General features: G+C 48.5%; 1 protein-coding gene across 2 annotated transcripts in view; it reads left to right on the top strand.

The window, feature by feature from the left end:
• ND-23 (NADH dehydrogenase (ubiquinone) 23 kDa subunit) overlaps window positions 1–14754 on the top strand; it is an 81601-nt gene that overhangs the window by 26157 nt on the left and 40690 nt on the right. The window lies entirely within an intron of this gene.

Below are 14754 nucleotides of genomic sequence, written 5' to 3'. Positions count from 1 at the left end.
ATGCCTTGCTTGAAAAGAGCATGGTTAGTTTGGTACTGGAGCAGTACAACTCGTTGTCGACATATGACCCATCTCCTCTTAGCATCTTGAGTGGTCGGAATGGTTTAGCAAAATTCATTGCGGCTTGTATCAACTGGTTCAAATTTGCTAGAATAAAATGTTTGGCCATTTGTAACGTTTAATTTCACCTGAGCCTTATAATAATCAGTAATTACTCTGTTCATTCACTGTTGTCCTCTATGTCCACCAATTGCTCTGGTTACCATTCTCTACCTCCAGAAAAGCTACAGTCATGTGCTTGACTGGTTGGTGATTAAAAGTTCACATTGGGCGTGATCAGCACAAGCTCCACCATGTTTGCATTTTCTTTTGCTTGGCAGCACTGCGGCCTCAGGACACAGGGAGTATTTCGGTGTTCGCTTAAAAGGGAACAGTGCAAACACAGGACAAAGAGGGGAACAAACAATGCAGGTGCCTGGGTTATTCGTTCCTTGTTTTGTGTGGTGTTTGCGCTGTTCCCTTTTAAGCAATGTTAAAGCAACTATTCTCCAACAGCCCTCTCATGTTTGGTGCCATCGCTAGAGTTATAGCATTCTCGCACTGTAAATATGCTAAATACGCTGTAACTATGTTCTCATGGCAAATGTGATCAAGTGTCCTTCGCAACGGTAACACTGGCCATGTGTTGCGTATTGGCTGTACAAGCCACGTGCTAGACATTTTCACAAAGTATCCTTAAGCCCATGTTACGCAGACATTTTTAATGAATAAGCATGGCTGCAAGTTGATTATTGGAGGCATGCATACCGCTGTGATCTCAGAGGAAAGCATGCCTAGATTTCCTCTGCAAAATAAAAGAGCTTAGAAGAACACTCTGTAAGCCATGCAATGCTGTGAAAATGCTTATTTATCCCCGCATTGTCTCTTGGGATGCCTTTGGTTTCACTTTGTGCAACCTAGTCTACTACGCTGACGTTGGAGTGATCCTGCAATACTGTCATCAGTGTTCGCTTAGGGGCGCTGGCTTATTAAGCGATCGTTGTACCTCTAGTGAATGCTCATTGCTTATAGGGAAGTATTCAAATATATAGTTTGTGCCATTCTCACACATGCTCTTGGCAGCAGCCCACTACGATAGCACATTTGACTTTATAACAGTGTAGCTTTTTTTCGAGAGGTGGGTGAAAATTCGCACCCATTTCATGTCAGTTTGCTCATGGTCTACCATCTGATCTGCTAGCCATTCTGGATATTTGTGTCATACCCAACCTTGTTTAGAAAAGCTTGTTAGACTTAGATGGTACATGTTGTAATGAAAGATCAATACCACACAGAAGATGCTCATAAGAAAGACCAACTCAGGACCAGCGCTAGTCCTATGTTGAAGTTGAAGTTGAAAGTTTATTTTTGAATTAAAAAAGAACTTACAAGAGTATACAGCAAGAAGTCCCATGGTACATGACCACAGGTGGGACCTCCCATGGTAATAGATTTCGATAGGCAGCATAAAGAATAATATTATTGTAAGAAAATTTATGAAGCAACACTGAAAATAAATAACGAAATACATAGTAAAGAGTGCATTGCCGACAGATTTAGATACAAAAACAGAATACGGAAAAAAGTACAAAAACACTTATGAATTCCGCGACAAAAAGGTAAATAAAGAAATCACAAATTAAGAAGAACACTTTTTAATTTAAACTTGAGCAAAGAAAGTGTAAATGTTTGCTTTGTCGAAATTCAAAGAATTCCAGAATATGACGAAAATTGAAGGCCTTGTTTCCCGTAGTTAGTACTAACCTTAGGTAGTAGAAAATTATTACGTAGAGCGAACCATGTAACGCTGTTGCTTTTGATCATGCCGGGAGGAAATATGCTGAATGGGAACTGATGGTGAAGGATCCTAAAGAATAGAATACCGATATTATAAAGATAAAGAGCCGAGAGGGGTAGAACATCTAAATTCATGAACAAAATGTGCGACGGTGACATTCGAGGGGAGGAGGTTATGATGCGTATGGCGTACTTTTGCAGTTTTATTAATGGCCAAAGATGAACATGATAGGCGTTACCCCAGAATGAAATGCCATAGTTTAAGTGGCTGTGGACGAAAGCGTAGTAAAGTGATAGTAACGTGTGGATTGGGAAAAAGGATCGGGCTTTGATTAGTGCGCGTAACCCAAATGAAAATTTCTTGCAAGTTTCCACTATATGATAATGGAATTTTAGGTGAGGGTCAATAACAACACCTAGAAACAAAATTCGGGTCTTGCGACGCGATGGCAGTGGAATTGAAGTTTAACAGTGGTGAGACGGGCAATGACTTCCGAGAGGGATGGAAAATTTGAAAGCAAGTCTTAGTAACATTCACAGTAAGGCGGTTAATATGGCACCAATGCTCAAGAGAATTAATGTCATTTTGAAGGTTAGATATCAGCTGGTAAATGTCGTGGTGCGATGTGATCATAGTAGAGTCATCTGCGTATAATGTACTATTACGATGCCTAAAACAGGATGGTAAACCTTTAATGTAGAGTAGAAACAATACAGGGCCTAGAATAGAACCCTGTGGAACCCCAATGTTAGTGAAAGCTTTATTAGATGCATGGTTATTAATACAGACTATGTACTCTTGGTCATGAAGAAAGCTCTTCAAAAGCATTAGTGGAGGCCCTGATATGCCGTATGAATCAAGTTTCTGAAACAAGATGGAGTGATCGATGGAATCAAATACTTTGCTAAAATCAATGAAAACTGCACCTGAAAACTTTTCTTTATCGATAGCAAGCCTGATATAATCTATGAGAGAAGCTATAGCAGTATCTGTAGATAGTCTGCGTCGAAAACCGTGTTGAGTATCAGTCAATATGTTGTATTTTTCAATATATCCTGACAGCCTTATTTCAAAATTTTTCTAAAATATGTCAAAAAAAGGAAGAATGGCAATTGGTCGATGATTATTTGGCATAGCGGGATCGCCTTTTTTGAACACTGGTATTATTTTCGCTATCCTGAGCTGCCGCGGATAACAGCCACTTAAAAAAACAAGATTGAAGATGTGGCTGAGAACAGGTACGAGCATAGATCGGATAATTTTCACGTGTTTTCCATGGATGTTGTCAATGCCGGGACTGGTCATCTTTAGGTTATTAATTACGGATATAATTTCTTCTGGGCAAGTTGGGGTGAGAAAGAAAAAATGGGGGCAGCGCTCAAGAGAAGGTGTGCTTGACGAAAAGAAAGGATAATTAGGTGAGCTGAAAAAATAATTACAAAATGTGTTCGCTATTACTTCAGGATTAGTTAAAAGGACCCCGTTGTGGAAAATAGATTTAACTACATTGGGTGACTTTCCAATGTTCAAAAATTCATCAAGAAGCTGCCATTTTCGTTTAGAATTATTAGATTGCTTGGATAATTGGTTTTTGTTGTGTTCCAAGTGCTGTGCTCGTCCGTTCTGTTGTGACTGGAGCAGTGCGCGCTAATGAACAGGCCCGCACCCCTCTTCGTGCTTCGCCGAGAGGACTCACCGCCTGCCTGCGCTCAGCGGGACGCCCCCCACGGCGGGCTCCCTCACTCTTCTCTACAGCGTGTTGCACAATTAGAGGCGCGTTGTAGAATGCTTCTCCCAGCTAAACTATGAAATCCTCGTAGTTCAAATTTTGCACAGAAATGGCATTTTGTCGCTAGTATTTTTTAATACCAAATTTGTTTAGAGTACTTGCTTAATTCAATCAAAAGAAGTCGGATGTTCCCGTCTTATGCGGCGCCGACGACGCCAGACGAGCCGCTGCCCCAGCGATAGTACTGGTGGCGCCACCTCATGCTGCTTACAACAACTTTGTAGCAGAAAAAGAGGGGGCGAACGTTTTGGCAGAAGGTTTAAGTTGTAAGCAGCATGAGGTGGCGCCACCAGTACCATCGCTGGGGCAGCGGTTCGTTTGGCGTCGTCGCCGCCGCATAAGATGGGAACATCTGACTTCTTTTGATCGAATCAGGCAAGTACTCCAAACAAATTTGGTATTAATAAATACTAGCAACAAAATATCATCTATGTGCAAAATTTGAAATGCGAGGATTCCGCGGTTTAGCTGGGAGAAGCATTCTACATCGCGCTTCTAATTGTGCAACACCCTATAGTTCTGGGAAACAAGCCCCATTCCCATCTGCAGCCTCCGTTCCCTTCGTTCTTCGCCCGGCAGTTCGGCCTATGCCTTGGCCGACGCTGGTCGCACCCTCTTATCTAGTGAATAAACGAAGTTAACAGTTTAACAGTAGCGCATACGTTTTTTCTACACCGACGACGCGCAAACACAACAGTGGCGATGAGGAAGTGGATTTGACCCGCGCTACGCGACGCTATTGACAAACCATGGCTGCGAGGGTTAATACCAGAATTCAACGGCTCATCTTGGTCATCGTGGGTTGGACGCCTCCAGTTCTACTTCGAGGCTAACAGCATCACAGACCCAGCCTTGAAGAGGGCCAACCTGCTAACGCTGTGCGGGGAGCAGACTTACGACACTGTCTGCGCCCTTATTCAGCCAAGCACACCAGCGGAAGTGCCTTACGAAGACATCGTTGCAGCCCTTCAGAAGCACTACGACCCGAGGCCATATGAAGTTTACAGCCGAGCCCGCTTCCAACGACGAAATCAGCTGGAAGGCGAAACTGTGAGCGCTACGTAGCACCGCTCAAGAAGCTTGCAGCTGACTGCAATTTTGGGACGCTGACCAGAGCCAGGACAGCTACCGGGCAGCATGAAGACACAGCATCTGCTAACACCACCATGCTTCCATTGGACGTCATGTTACGTGACAGATTTGTGTGCAGACTGAGTGACGAGTCACTACAGGAGCACCTGTTCGCTGAGAGGGACCTCAGGTTTAACAAAGCTTACGACATCGCCGTGCGAGCGGAGAGCGCCAGTCACCAGCAGAGAGAGATGCGCCAGAACATCGAGCCGATACATCAAACAAGCAACCAGGTACGCAGACCTTCTGTTGTTGCAAAATCGGTCAAAAATGTACAACGCTGCTGGCGGTGTGACGGCCAACACAACACCCAGGGATGCCGATACCAGTCAGCCACGTGTAATTTTTGCCACAAGCAAGGGCATATTGAGAAAGCATGTATTACGAAGCGGAAGCTTGCCAAGTTAAAGTCGCCTTCTCAGCCTAACCACAGCGTAGACGCCTCAGAGAATAGGCCGCCATCTGATGCCCACGGAGCAACATCAGCAGTATCATCAGTGTTGTACGACCTGAACACCGTGAATCTCGGCACGCGTCCGAAGATTTTACCGAAGTTATAGTACACCACAAACTGATTAAGTTCGAGGTGGACTCAGGCGCAGCCCGTACTCTGATCAGTGAGGCCACATTCCGAACTTCGTGGCCATCAGACGCACCACCCTTGCAACAAGACGACACGCACCTGCGAACGTGGTCAGGACAAAACTTGTCACTATTGGGCTCTGCGAACGTGCGGGTTTGTTACAACGGCCAGACCCATACGCTACCTCTCCTTGTTGTGAAGGGCTCAGGATCAAGCCTTCTAGGGAGAAACTGGTTTTCTTCATTAGGGGTGACGATATGCGGCATACACCAAACGCCGAGCCACAACGTCATTGAGCAATTGCAGGAGAAATACGAAAGAGTATTCTCTGAAGAGATTCCAGGAAATAAAGGGCCACCAGTCACACTGGAGTTGTTAAGCGGCGTGCAACCGAAGTTTTTGAAGGCCAGGCCAGGCCCTTTGCTCTCAGAGCTTTCGTTGAAAGGGAGTTGGACAAACTGGAGCTGCTGCTCCAGTTTGTCCAACTCCCTTTCAAAGGTGTCATCTAGCCGACACAACATTCGCAATGGGCCACAACACTGGTTGTAGTTCGCAAGAAGAACGGAACCATACGCCTCTGCGGAGACTACCGGAGCACCGTAAATCTTGCGACTAAAGCGTCGTCTTACCCTCTGCCGACACCTGGAGAAATGTTCAGTGTACTACACTGCGCAAGAGTCTTCAGCACTCTAGACCTCACCCAGGCCTATCAACAACTGAAGGTGAGCGAACCGACGTCAGAATTACTGACAATCGACACACTGAAAGGCCTGTACAAGGTCAAGAGATTGCCCTTTGGCGTAGCTGCAGCCCCAGCCATATTTCAAAAGATCATGGAGACAGTACTTCAAGGAATCCCAGGAGTTTGTGTCTACCTAGACGATGTCATAATCAGTGGCGCTTCCACGGAAGAGCATGCAGCGTGCCTGGAGCACATTCTTGAAAGACTAGTGAACGCAAATTTGCTTTTAGGCAAAGAAAAATGCTGTTTTGCGGTGTCAGAGGTGCAATTTCTGGGACACCGAATTGATGCAGAAGGCATCCACCCGACCGAAGACAAGGTGCAAGCGATCACCGAAGCACGGGCAACAAACAAGCAGGAGCTACAGGCGTTTCTCGGACTTAACGTTCTATGACCGTTTCTTAGAACAAAGAGCTACTGTGGCCAACGACTTATACCAGCTGCTCCGGAAAGATGTGAAATGGACATGGTCGCCACGCCATCAGCAAGCATTCGACGCCCTGAAACACCTGCTTCGAAGGTGTACAGTCCTCAGCCACTACGACGAAAGGAAGCCACTGCTTTTGTCTTGCGACGCATCTCCTTACGGAGTCGGCGCGGTTCTTTCGCAGACTGATGACCAAGGAAGGGAGGCCCCGATTGCCTTCGCCTCACGTAAATTGTCACAAGGGGAGCGCAACCACGCGCAACTGGACAAAGAGGGGCTGGCCATCCTCTATGCGGCGGCACATTTACACCAGTACATTGCCGGCCGAAAGGTGATATTTATAACGGGTCACCGACCGCTACTGGGCATTCTGGGGCCACAAAAGCCTATGCCACCGACATTGTCTCCGCGAATGACACGTTGGTGCATCAAACTCTCAGCGTACGACTACGATCTGGTCTACCGCAATGGGACTAAACATCAGAATGCCGACGCGCTAAGCCGCCTGCCACTGAACGAAACAGTTGACGAACCGCCTCCGCCCGGAGACGTTCTTATGTTCGAAGCACTGCCAGAACCTCCGCTTACAGCAGGCACAGTTGCAGCATCTACGCAGAAGTGCGCAACTCTACGCCAAGTTTACACAACTGTTCAACAAGGCAACGTGCACAAACTCAAAGGGGATAACTTCGACACTTACCGCAGGCGAGCTACAGAGTTGAGCACCCACCGCGACTGCATCCTATTAGGATCCCGAGTTGTGATTCCGAGAGAGCTACGCGCACAAGCTATCTCTCTCATCCACGCCGGACACAGGGGCATCGTTACCATGAAAGCGTGTGCCAGAAGCTATATGTGGTGGCCTAACATTGACCACGACATTGAAACAACAGTCCTAAACTGCAAGCTTTGCCAAAGCAGCCGGAGCAATCCGCCGAAAGCTCCTTTCCCAGAATGGGAAAAGCCACACACACCTTGGCACTCCCTGCACATTGATTTTGCAGGCCCAATTGAAGGCTACACTTTCCTTGTGCTCGTAGAGGCTTACACCAAATGGCTTGAAATAAGGGAAATGCGACAGACGACTTCGGCAGCAGTCATTGACAACCTCCGATCACTGTTTGTAACGTTCAGAATTCCCCGCAAGGTAGTGTCGGACAACGTTTGTATCTGCAGAGATTCTCAAGTTTTATCACGACAACGGGATCTCATCAGTCACATCGGCCCCCTACCACCCAGTGACAAACGGACAAGTCGAGCGCTACGTGGCCGAGCTAAAACGTGCCCTTGAGAGAGACCAGACAGGGTCACTGCAGCGCCACCTTGCACGTTTTCTTTTAAAGCAGCACACAACAGTACAAAACACAACAGGCCAGACCCCAGCGAAAATGATGTTCTAGCGCGAAATGCGGATGCAGTTCACAGCTATTCCCCCCGAGCCAGAAACAGAGACGACCTGGGAAGAAAAACCGATTCCGCGCTGCGGGACACTTGTTGAGGGGCAGCGCGTCCTCGCCCGCCAGTTTCTCAGAAAACCACTCTGGGAGGAAGCTACTGTTGTGAGACGCATAGGCCTGCGCTCTTGGCTCGTCAGCATACATGGAACAGTGGCACGTTGACACCTCAACCAGCTGCGTGGATTTACGACGCCTTCCGAGAGCGGTTTGGCAGCAGCGAGGACACCTGAACCATTCTCCCACATAGCCTGGCATCTCTCCACAGAAGAAAAGACTGCACCCAGGGCAGACCTACAAAGCACAGCGGGCAACATCCAGCCTACATGTGGTCCTTCCCTGCGCGCACAGAGCCAGCGCGTCTCCACGCGTCCTCGCCGACCCCCTGCACACTATCAGGAAACTTTTTAAGGGGGAAGGAAGTGTTGTGTTCCAAGTGCTGTGCTCGTCCGTTCTGTTGTGACTGGAGCAGTGCGCGCTAATGAACAGGCCCGCACCCCTCTTCGCGCTTCGCCGGGAGGACTCGCCGCCTGCCTGCGCACAGCGGGATGCCCATCATGGCGGGCTCCCTCACTCTCCTCTAGTTCTGGGAAACAAGCCCCATTCCCATCTCCGGCCTCCGTTCCCTCCGTTCTTCGCCCGGCAGTTCGGCCTACGCCTCGGCCGACGCTGGTCGCACCCTCTTATCTAGTGAATAAACGAAGTTAACAATTTAACAGTAGCGCATACGTTTTTTCTACATCGACGACGCGCAAACACGACAGTTTTCATAATAGCTTCGTTTAGCTCTTTTTGGAAGAGGTGATAGTATACTAGAATACCTGATGTATCGCGATTTAAGACTAAGATTAAATGGCTGGCGTTTAGTTTTCTTATACATGTTTTCTTTTTTCCGCAGTGAGTTTAAGAGAGCAGTAGTTATCCATGGGGAAAGAGGTGTATCATACTTTCGCGAGGATGAACGAAGTGACGAGCATTTATTAATTGCTGATACGATTATAGTCGACAGCTCGTGAAGAGCCACTTCTGGATTCGAGATACCCAAAATGAATGAAAGATCGGTGTTATATATGGTTTCAATGTATTTATCACTATTGAAAACTAATTTCTGTGTAGACTTGTGGTTAATACCATGAGATGATAGTGGGTAAAAGAATACCGGAAAATGATCAGTGATATCACACTCTATTATGCCAACCTGAGGAGCGGTGGGAAAATTGGAGAGAATGTGATCAAGTAAGGAACGCAAGCCGTGGTCAGTACAACGTGTAGGGGTGTTAATCAAATTTGTGTAACCATAACTGTAGAAACAGGTCGTGTAGTCGATACTGATAGGATTGGTCATGTTAAGCAGATTAATGTTAAAGTCACCCATGATGAATACATTATATTTTTCGAGGGATATTTATGAAGTGCTTGGTCAAAAGTTCCGCAGAAATCAGACCCAGTTGGTCTTTTCTTGTGATCGTCTTGTGCATTTTTTTGCTTTTTCGTTACAACATACCCAAGCTTGCCTTGAGAGAAATTAACAAGAGCCAAAAATACAGAGATAAAGACCGCCAGGTTGTATTACGTTGATACAAAGTCACAGATGGTCGATGCGATTCATGTGGCACAGCATGGGCGTCAGCATTAGTGTATTTCTCCCTGAACAAAGCAGCTACTGCCACTAATTGGTTCAAACCGTGCGAGTGGGGGTGGCTTGATCCAGCTATCAGTTGCCATGGGACACACATTTTTCCTGCTCCACTCTTCCAATCTAGTCTAGCAGTCACAGGGGGACATGTGCACTCTCGTCACTTTCCTCACCTCTCGAATGATTGGTGATCGCAGTGTTTGGGGAGTCTGTGTGAAAAAGCCCTTTTGTGCATGCACATTCCCTAGCAGTTTTCCTTCTGCCACCTGTTTCCTTCCACTCTCTCTTCCTCTTTTGTCTCACCTCTTCTCCACTTCGTCTTTTGGCCACAGCGGCCACTTTCCAGTGAAGGAAACCAAAAGCAATGTGCCCGTGTTCTGTGCAATGTCAGTGCACATTAAAGAACCCCAGGTGGTCCAAATTCCTGAAGCCCTCCGCTACAGCGTCTCATAGCCAGAGTCACTTTAGGACGTTAAACCCCATGAACTAAACCAAAGCCACCAGAGGCTTCACACACTTCACCACTGGACACATTTTGTTCCTTACTTCAGAAGTCTTGTGCAACGAAACATTCATTGTACATGATACATTTTGTTTGCAACTTCTGAGCAGTTTGTATTATTCCGAAATTCGAATTAGTTGTGATGGCATTGTCATGTTAATGTTTGTTAGTGCTGATTTCTTATTCATTTCATTCTCTTTGTTAGTGTTATGTGCTTTTCCTTTCTCTTCTACTTTGCTTTCTTTTCACTTTATCATTTGAGAAAAAGTCTAGCTGCAAAAGTTGTTACTGTGATTTCTGAAGTTTCCGTTAGCTTGGTGAGTGTATGTGGTCAACAAATATTGTAGTCCGATCCAACACCTTTAAAGAAAACCCTCCAGCCAGGGTCATTGACCGAATCTCATGGGTTTGAGGTCAGTCCCCGTTTAGTGTGACACTCCAGTGGCCTTGCAGCTGCAAGGGAATCAACCACTGATTATCATTGGTTGCAGGGCCTCCTTTGAGGTACATTCACTTTGGTAGTTGTATCTGGCTGTAGTGTAATGTGTGGAGGATGTTAACTTGCTTTTATATTGACGCATATAGAAGACGACGCAAAAGATGACATCTGAGACGACAAGCGCGAGCCTGGAAGTGAAAGAAGCTTGACCGCAAGACTTGTTCTGGTCGACCATTCAAACCATCTATCGCTAGGTTCTCCTTGGTGTTCTACCGAGACGTGACACTGGTGGAGCGCGCTGGGGTATGCATAGGACTCCTTCCGGCAGTCCACAGCGGATCCCAAACGTCGACACGCCTGTCCATCGTGCTAGCCGCCGCCTTCTAGGCCTAGCGCCGGAGTACAGTCACCTACCGAACGATTCCTCAAACGCTCAAGTTCCTCAGACCTCCCAAGCCATGGCACATACCAACCCTACGCCGGTGACTCTACAGAACACCAAGGTGCCAGAGTGCTTTCGCGGGGAAGCGTTTGAAGATGTGGAGGACTGGCTCGACCAGTTTGAGCGAGTGGCCAAGATAAACCAGTGGAGCGCAGACCAGAAGCTTTGTAATGTTTATTTTGCCCTTCAGGATAATGCTAGAACGTGGTTTGAAAACCACGAGGCCAGCTTATCCACATGGGATGACTTCCGCTGCCAGCTGGTCGACACTTTCGCGAGAACTGACCGACGGGACAATGCGCTGCGCCTGCTTGAAGTGCGCATCCAGAAGCCAAATGAGAGCGTGGCTATGTTTGCGGAAGACATGGCTCGCCTTTTTCGCCGTGCCGACCCTGATATGAGTGAGCCAAGGAAGCTACGGCATCTCATGCATGGTGTAAAAGAACAGGTGTTTGCCGGCTTGGTACGCAACCCACCTAAAACGGTGAGAGAGTTCGTTAAGGACGCTACTGCTATAGAGCGAGCCCTACAAGACCGGTGCCGCCAGTACAACCGACCCGTTAACTGTGCTTCGACGACTGCGGCGGCGCTGAATGCAACCGATAGGACCGCTCTTCGGGACCTCATTAGAGAAATTGTCCTTGAGGAGCTCCAGCGAATTACGGCTACGAAGGCTCAGTCATCACAGGCCCTTGTGGAAACCGTCAGGAATGAAATTCGGTATGCCTTATCACCGTCTGCACCATGTAACCAGTCTCACCCCGTCGACAACGCGGCAGCTATTTCGGAGCCATACCACGCTCCACAACCAGTCAGCTTCACGGCCGACGTCCCTGCACCTTACCAGGAGCAGCAACATGAGAGCTATGCCGCAGTCCTTCGTCGCCCGCCTCCAGACTACGCCCCACCGAGCTCATCGAGCCGTCAGGAGACGCGACTCTTCCATGGACCTCAGTGGGCGCCTTCCAGGCGCTTTCAACCACGCCGAACTGACAGGTGGCGCAGTTATGATAACCGGCCACTCTGTTTCTACTGCGGACAACCTGGCCACGTGTGTCGGTACTGCCGCTGCCGCGAAGAGGGGCAAGCCTTTCCGCCTGCTTCTGCTCGCCAACACTTCAATGCCGACACTGCCCAAATCGAGGACGATCCTCCGGTCAGCAGGGAAAACAAGTCCCGGGGCTTCCGCCGCCGCTCCTCCCCATCACCACAGCGTTATCCTTCGCCAATGCGTCGTAGCATTGCTGACGTTAGCGGACAGCGGTCCCCGAGCCCTCACCGGGGAAACTAACAGCCGCAACCTCGCGAGGGGAGGTTGCAACCAGTCGAAAAATGCCAAACCCCTCACCACCGCCGCAACCGCCGACAACCTGTGCTTCTGACGCCGCTGTTAACATTAACATTGACATCGCCGCACTACCGCCGAAAATGCCGCCTACATTACCGCCGAAAATGCCGCACCAGATGAGCAGCCCCGACGACGAAGCTGACAGCGCCGACCTTGCTGCACTTCCGCCGCAGATGCCGAAAAAGACGAACAACCTGGATGAAATTGTTAGTGCTGACCTCGCCGTTTCTATTGACGGGCTGGAGGTACATGCTCTAGTGGATACCGGAGCGGATTTTTCAATTATTAGCCAGAAACTGGCTGACACGCTGCGTAAAGTAAGAACCGAATGGACTGGGCCAGTAATTAGAAGTGCTGGGGGTCAGCTACTGGCACCGACAGGGAAGTGCACTGCCCGGATAGCAATAGGAAACGCGGTGTTTGTCGGCAGTTTCGTTATTCTCCCTGACTGTTGCAAAGACCTCATCTTGGGCATGGACTTTCTGCGCCTTCATGGGGCTGTAATCAGCATTCGAGATAGCGTCGTTGCCTTCACCAAGAATAATGGAGACCTTGGTTATGCGGAAGTACCACTGATGCCCTTACGCGTCGCCAAGGAGACGGTGACATTACCTCCGCGATCATGCTCTCTTGTTCAAGTGAAGTGCGACGTGGCGCATACCGGCGATGGAATCGCCGAAAGGGCAGTCACCCTGGTACTAAGCCGAGGTGTTTCTATAGCTCGGGGGCTAGTCAACTTGACCGATGGACAGACCGGAGTGCTGCTGACAAACTTCAGCGACGAGCGTCAGCAAATTCCGAAAGGCACAACTGTGGCCTTTTTCGACAGCATCCTAAATGCGCAGCACTGCTTCTCACTGCAACAGGAAGAGCCAATGAGCAAGACGCCCGTAACCATCGTCGATGTGAGTCCAAATTTGTCTTCTTCAGAACGGGACCGCCTTTTGGATCTCATAGATCAATTTCGAGACTGCTTTGCTTCCGAATCACGGGTCGGCCAAACGCCCTTGACAAAACATCGAATCATTACGGATGAATCGATTCGCCCAATTCGACAAAATCCTTACCGTGTGGCTCCGAAAGAACGCGAAGCCATTCAGCGCCAGGTGGCCGAAATGCTTAGAGACGACGTTATCCAGCCGTCACAGAGCCCCTGGGCTTCCCCCGTGGTGCTTGTTAAAAAGAAGGACGGCAGCTTACGATTTTGCATAGACTACCGCAAGCTCAACCAAGTGACTAAAAAAGACGTGTACCCTCTTCCTCGCATCGACGATTCCCTTGACCGCCTACGAAATGCACGTTACTTCTCATCAATGGACTTGAAAAGTGGATATTGGCAGATAGAAGTAGATGAGAGGGATCGGGAGAAGACAGCATTCGTCACTCCCGACGGATTGTATGAGTTCAAGGTGCTTCCGTTCGGTTTGTGCTCTGCACCAGCAACATTTCAGAGGCTGATGGACACTGTGCTCTCGGGACTTAAGTGGCAAACATGCCTGGTGTATCTTGACGACGTGATTGTGTTTTCGGCCACATTTGAAGAGCATCTACGCCGTTTGCTAGCTGTGTTTCAGGCCATACGATCTGCAGGCCTCACCCTAAAGCCCGAGAAGTGCCACTTCGGTTACGAGGAGCTGCAGTTCTTAGGCCACGTCGTTAGCCAAGAAGGTGTGCGGCCTGATCCTGAAAAGCTATCCGCAGTCGCCAAGTTCCCAACACCTACGGACAAAAAGACATTACGGCGCTTCCTGGGTCTTTGCGCCTATTACCGTCGGTTTATTGCTGGCTTCTCACGAATTGCCTGGCCATTAACTTCGTTGACGCGTGACAACGCTGTCTTTAGCTGGGGTGAAGAACAGCAACAAGCTTTTAATGAGCTGCGGAGGCGTTTACAGACACCACCTGTTCTGGCACACTTTGATGACGACGCCCCTACACTGCTTCATACGGATGCCAGCAACGTGGGCTTAGGTGCTGTGCTGGTGCAGCGCCAGGATGGTGTGGAAAAAGTAATTGCTTACGCCAGCAGGACCCTATCTAAAGCGGAAGCGAACTACTCGACAACCGAAAAAGAATGCCTTGCAGTGGTATGGGCGGTTATGAAGTTCCGCCCTTATTTGTACGCTCGCCCCTTTGAAGTCGTTAGCGACCATCACTCTCTCTGTTGGCTGACGAACCTAAAGGACCCTTCAGGGAGACTCGCGCGTTGGAGCCTTCGATTACAAGAATTTGACATGGCCATTATTTACAAATCTGGAAGGAAGCACACGGATGCTGATTGCCTTTCCCGAGCGCCGGTCGAACCTTCCACTATGACCGATGAAGGCACGGCGTTTTTAGGTGTCATAGATGACGCAACGCTTTCCCAACAGCAGCGAGAGGACCAGCAATTGCTCCCTCTTATTGATTTCTTGGAAAAAAGAA

Source organism: Amblyomma maculatum, chromosome 3 (assembly GCF_055883805.1).
Source record: "Amblyomma maculatum isolate TAMU_Amacu chromosome 3, ASM5588380v1, whole genome shotgun sequence".
Classification (NCBI taxonomy): Eukaryota; Metazoa; Arthropoda; class Arachnida; order Ixodida; family Ixodidae; genus Amblyomma; species Amblyomma maculatum.
The sequence above is the reverse complement of the archived record's forward strand: the minus strand, read 5'-3'. Positions and strand labels throughout refer to the sequence as shown.